Raw genomic sequence first — 6,485 nt, forward strand, 5'->3', positions numbered from 1 at the left:
TACCCCAAATTGCGAACCACGTTGTCCCTAATATATTATAATTGATTTTTTAGTTCATAATACGTACAATTTTATGTGATAATAATTATATAAAGAGAAACTTTATTTAAAATGTTATTCGTTTATTAATTTCTAGTTGTTTATAAAGTCTTTAATATAAAAGCTATTATCCTTCCCAATTCTATTTATAAAGCTTTTCTTTTTATTTTTATAAGATAAAGCTTTCCATCATATCCCTCAAAACTAATTATGCAATAAATATAGTTATTAGAAAGTTATCGTTTCTAATTTCATTTTTAATTTAGTGATAATTTTATAAATTTAAGTCTTAAAATATTTCGTTTAATTGCAATTTTAAAATACATAAGAGGAAAATCATTGTTTTTGAATTGTCAACTGCACTTCAAAGTAACTGCAGTAGATTTTGTTTAATGTCAATCCTTACAGAAAACCATATTAACCAATAGTTGATGTCAACGAATATTACAAATCTTGGCCTTAAAGTTATATTTCATAGATATAGTAATTATAGTATCGAGTATCCCCAGTTAAAAACTAAAAGATAATCTATAATTTCATTGCATAACTTCAATTCTCCCAGATAAATTTTGTCAATCTTGTAATTTTCAGGAGATTAAAAACAAGAAAAACTATCATTACAAATAAATAAATCAAAATTTACCGTAAAAGAAGATTCTCTGTTCCTATTGTTCTAATAAAAAAATATTTTAATTCACAATAATAAAATAATTGTTGTAATAAATTGTAAAATATTATAATAAAGGTAAGTGTTTACAAAAGATCCTAAGTTTCCTTGTCTTCTTTGTCCTCTTTGTCCTCTTTGTTCCTGCGATAAAAATTTTTATTAATGTACTAATTATTGAATAAATAAAGCAATGCCATATATTACAAAACAATGTTTTTGTAATAATTTAAAAATAATTAAATAATAAAACATATTAATATGCAGGATCTCTTTGTCACATCTTAAACAGAAAGTACTATTGTTATTAAAATTTGAAATGTCAATCTGTATAATTGAAATCGATTCCTGTTGGTTTGTCCATTATACAAATCTTTATTTAATTAAATATTGTTATAGTAATAATTATTTTAAGATTAAAAATAAGTCTTATAGACAGATAAATGGTACTAGCATGGGTAATGTTCTAGGACCTAAATTAGAAGAAATGTGTATGATAGAGCTGGATAAAAACTAAAACTCTTAAATGGAATTAAATTTATAGTTAGACATGTAGATGATACTTTTATAATTTACGATAAGAATATTGTAACAGGAAATAAAATAGTAGAATTTGCTAATGAACTAAATTCGGATACAAGATTTGAATATGAATTAGAACAAATAACAGTATTAATTCTTTAGATATTGCAACGAGAAGATTTAATTATAATGTTAGAGTAACAACAGACTTATAATACTAACAAAAACAATTAAATTATATACAGGGTATATTAAAAAAATATAAAAAATTTTTACTAAATTTGAGATAGTGTTATCTGCAAAGCTAAAGAATAAAATGGATTTTAATGTAAAGTATAATGATCAAATTAAATTGTAAAATATAAATTTTTCAGGCGTTGTGCATAAGTTAAATTGTAATCGTAGTAAAGAAATGTATTATATAGGACAAACTAAACGAATATTAGGAGCAAGACTGAACAAGCACGAAGAGGCAGTTCGATAAAATATCATCAGTTCCCGTGTTCCCTCGTTGTGAAGAAAATACGGGTATCAATTTCACAATTAATGTTAAAATATCGTGTAGAGAAAAGGATGTACAGTACATTTTGCGACGGTTTAAAGAGCACATCGCAATATTACAATGTAAAATTCGGCTTAATTTAAAATAACGGAATGGAGATGAATCCCATATGGTATGACGTAATACTCAAGTATTGATATAAAAAAAAAAAAAAAATTGTAAATGCAAACTGAGCAGGAAAGGCCCAGTGGCCAAGTGGTCTTCGTCCCTGAACACTGGGTGGGGGGTTCGATCGTGGGTTCGCGCCTCGCGTTTGTTGATGAATCCTTTATGAACTTATAGCTTGAGAAGGGATTAAGAAAACTTTAATTCAAAATTTATTGCTGTTTATAATAAAGTAGATAGTGGCCGTTGTTCATCAGTAACACCTCAACTGTTTGATGTGTTACTGAAGAATGGCAGCCACTATCTTTTAATTCTATAAAGTCACAAAAAGCCAGTAACGGAAACCTAATTAAATAAAATAACTGCTTTAAAGGACAGAGCTTGTATGATGTACTCGTAATACAAACCGGGGGAAGCCCTTTTGTACAAGAACACAAGTTTTCTGTACAAAAGGGATCCCACGGTTTATAATTTGCTTAGAAATGACAGATACGATCAAGAAGGAAGGACAATCTGGGGTATACAAGATACCATATAAAAATAATTAATTAGGTCTGAACAAGGAGTACGTAGGTGTCACCACCCAGCAAGCGGCTCAAGGAGTATATATACCATGTAAACAAAGGGCACACTGTTCTACAGCACTATACAGAGTAGCACAAACAGATGGTTCGGTTGTTGAATAGAATGAGGCTAGGATTGTTAAACAGGTCACAGTCTTTAACACCGACTTTAGAAAAGATTGAAATATATAAATCTAGCTTTACTGGCAAATGTTTAAATTACAAAGATGCCACAGTATTATCATCGGCCTGGAAATATATTATCAAAAATAGCGCAGTACAATCTAATACGTAACGCGCACTCTGTCAATATAATTCTGTATATTGTGTTATTATATTTGTATTTTATTTTATTTTACTCTACTCTATTTATTTTAATTCGTTCAATTTCACATATGTATACTGTTTATTTCATTTTTGGTATATAGGTACTCCTCACTTTACGACCTATCTGCTTAACGACCACTCGCACTTACGACCGATCGAGTTTCGACCTGCAATTCGGGCAATCCCCTTTCTCAGCTTAAGTGTCGATCAGTGGCAAATGGTGACATGCGTACTAAGCGTACTATAATTGTCTTTTATGAATAAATTTGAAGTTTGTTGCATAATTTGTATAATTTTACAACGATCTTATATTCTCGGCGCAAGCTCCTCGCTTAACGACGTAGTCGTCGGAACAGAACTCGGTCGTAAAGTGAGGAGTACCTGTATTTGATATTTTGACGAAGTGTTCGAACCTTTATAAATTTGAATTTCTTTTCGCGTAATTGTTCGAATATAGAACCATTATAAAAACGTGTCAGACGATTGAAAATACCTGACGAGGCCTGTTGATCAGGTTGAAAACGTTTGTTAGAGTAATAAATGTTGGTTCTCAGAGATATAAGGTGTGCGTGTCATAGTATTAGAGGGGTCTGAGTATATATTGAAGTTTAAAAATTGAAACATAAAAAATTATTTTAATTAAAAGATCATTTTGATTTTAAGAATATTAAAGTGATTTAATCAATGGCCGATTATAGATAATACAGTCAGAAAGTTTCGTACTTACCATAAAATCAGAACCTCTTTGCCCATTTAAACGCTGAAATTTAAACAACTTGTAAAATAATTCAATTTATTCAAATACCGGTGTAAACATTATTTTTTTATGCGGGGTTTAATTTAAATATACAAAGAATAAATGTTTAAACAATTAAAATAAGAGCGAAATTTACATTTTTAATGTGATTTTATTCATATTTTTCATTTATGGTAAATAAAGAATATTTTCAAATAAAAAGTATTAGTTAATTATATTTTTGGTTATATTGCGTTCGAACTCAATGAAAAATTTATAATTAATATTAAAAAGCTGTAGTAGAATTGGAATATGTAATTATAGGTATAGAAAATATAATAATAGTTGAACTTCTGACTTCTTTCAGAGGTCTAATCCCGGCAGCATTTGCAGCACTCTGTATGTCCATGTTGCGATTCAGAATTACTCTTTATACATAGTAAAAATAAATCTAATTTTTTGAAACTGTTTTCTTACAGAAAAAACCTCATTACATTTTTTACTCTTCTCCCATGTGGGTATTAAGAAAACATTTTTTATAGCAAGCCCATTATAGATTCGATCAGGCACACAATGGAGTGGGCGGGTGGTGAGGGATGGAACCCTATATGTGTAGACTGATCATCTCCCGAAAAATTCTGAAATCAAATACGGAGGGTCGAAAAACCCCGAGGCCTCAAAGTGTCTTCCATCCTAACCGCTCGGCCATCCTGCCATCAACTGAATTATCTTACAGTGCGATATTGCTTGTTCTAGCAGCCCTGGAAGCCACTTTTTGTATGACTTTGGGTCTCATTGTTGTGGTTTCCGTTCGGTTTATTAAAATCTGCATCTTTTCAACTTCTTTTTTATTTTAGGAAACAAGGTAAAAACAAAATTAAGAAGGTAAAAATATTGAGAAAGCGCGGTTTTCTCAATATTTGTGTGTACTTTTCTTGGTTGGATATTTGCTGAATACGAATGTAACTATTTTAGTTTGAGATCCCAATGAAAGCCAAAGTAAAATGTAATAAAATTTATATCATAAGCACAGTTTATTTTTGATTCTAACTCATAAATATATAACTACTAAGACTTATACACTTATAAATATCTTAAAAATTTAATAAAAAATAATCAGTAGAAGACAAAAGATAGTCCCGTTGTTTAAATTAAAATGTAATAAATTAATACTAATAACAATAGACGTTTAAAAATAAGAAGTTAGCAGGTAAATCAACCAATTGAATGCCAGGGCCTATAGTTAAATAAAAAACAACGAAAACGCTGGTCATTCTTCTGCGCCTTTTCTTGTTGGCGCCCATTTAAATTCACGTTCTCCACATACCTTCAGCTTCTCCTGGACCTAATTGTCGAATAACCATTATTGGTTGTGCTATAAACACTGTATACACTAGTTATACTGTAATAGATTATTCTGGTTCTTTCCGTTGTAACCTAATTTTATAACGATAGTCTCTTGTAAGCTTTATAACAGAAGACTTGTGTACTAATACATATAATGTTAAAACTGACTGAAAAATTAAATGCTATTTCTATTCTTAATATGAAATGTCAAGGTGAAAACTCACTACTTATTGTGGTTGGTGCTAATGTGTAAAGTGAGTAATGGTATAAAGTGATTAACAATAGAAAATAGGTATATGTAAACATGCTATTTTTGAAGTTTTTGACTAAAAATTAAATAATTATTTTCCTCTTTATGTATTTTACTCACATTTCTGTTTCCCATTTCTCCTGTAAAGGAAGAAATAAAATATTTTTTAAAATAAAATTAGTAAACAAAATAATTTTTTAAAATTCAATACTGAAATAATAACATGTCATATAAAAAATACTGAACTCAAATAAATTTGTTTAAAACAAACGAAATACACAAATATGAAAGCAATAATGAAATAAATACAACAAATTGCTTCATTATTTATATATAAACAGTTTTCTAAAGTTGTAAAAAATCTAAATTACTGCCAGAATTTATATGACATAGGGAAGGTGTTGTAACCGGTCAAAGTTGTACATTCGAATTTTTGCAATTTCTCGACCTCTCGACGTCCCATGAGCCCCAAAATGTAAAATAACCTTATGAAATTGTCTGTGTTTACTTTGCATTATATCTAAGTATTGGTGAACCAAAAATGTTTAAACTTGGCAAGATTACTTCTAAATATGAGGCATTAATACTATTAAATTTTGGTGGTTAAAGTGAAAAAGGCAAAAGGCTTAATTTTGAAGTTACAGATAAGTTTTTTAAAAAAAACATTTTAGATGCCAATAACGAGTAAAATTTTCATTGTTTGACATCCCCTTTATCTAGACGTAGCATATGGCACACCTCTATTTCCTCACTTTAACAACCAAAATTTAATAGAATTAATACCTCATATATAGAAGTAATCTTTCCAAGTTTGAACATTTTTGGTTCACCAAAGCGGTTCTTAAATAGATAAACATTCTTAAACGTTAAATTTAATTCTGTATTTTAGAGAAATGAAACTTTGAAAGTCATTGGAAATTTTTTAATATTTTAGACAAATGTTCTAATCTAATTTATATTAAAATTAAACTATTGGTTTTATTATTTGCACGCGATATTGTCTAAATTATTTTAACTATATCTCACCATAAACGGCTGCAATAATCAAGGAAAAGACAATAATGAAAACTGCTAAATTTGTCATTCTCTTGACTATCTCGATAGATGTGAGGTGATTAGTAAAATTTGCGGCTTATATTATATAAAGAAATAAAAAGAAATGCATCATGGTTGATGTAGATACTTCCTTCCTTTATTCTGTTGAATTAAATTTACATAAAATAACTTTGTTCTTATTTGTTTAATCTGTTTAAACATAGAATTTTTAAATCTTCAAAAAATTTAAGTAAAGCTCATAAAATTGATCAAGACCCTCTTAAATTTAATAAATATAAATAAAACTTTAAATGATAAAATTTCAATTCATAAAA

General features: G+C 28.7%; 1 long non-coding RNA gene across 1 annotated transcript; it reads right to left on the minus strand.

The window, feature by feature from the left end:
• Positions 1–672: 672 nt before the first annotated feature.
• LOC136985078 (uncharacterized) lies at positions 673–6,197 on the minus strand. The gene is made up of 5 exons (XR_010882277.1): positions 6,142–6,197; positions 5,236–5,255; positions 3,510–3,542; positions 797–847; positions 673–712 (listed from the first exon to the last, which is right to left on the minus strand). It is a non-coding gene; the product is annotated as an uncharacterized lncRNA (long non-coding RNA).
• Positions 6,198–6,485: the final 288 nt, after the last annotated feature.

Source organism: Centruroides vittatus, unplaced genomic scaffold, assembly GCF_030686945.1.
Source record: "Centruroides vittatus isolate TY-2023 unplaced genomic scaffold, ASM3068694v2 contig_120, whole genome shotgun sequence".
NCBI classification, from domain to species: Eukaryota; Metazoa; Arthropoda; class Arachnida; order Scorpiones; family Buthidae; genus Centruroides; species Centruroides vittatus.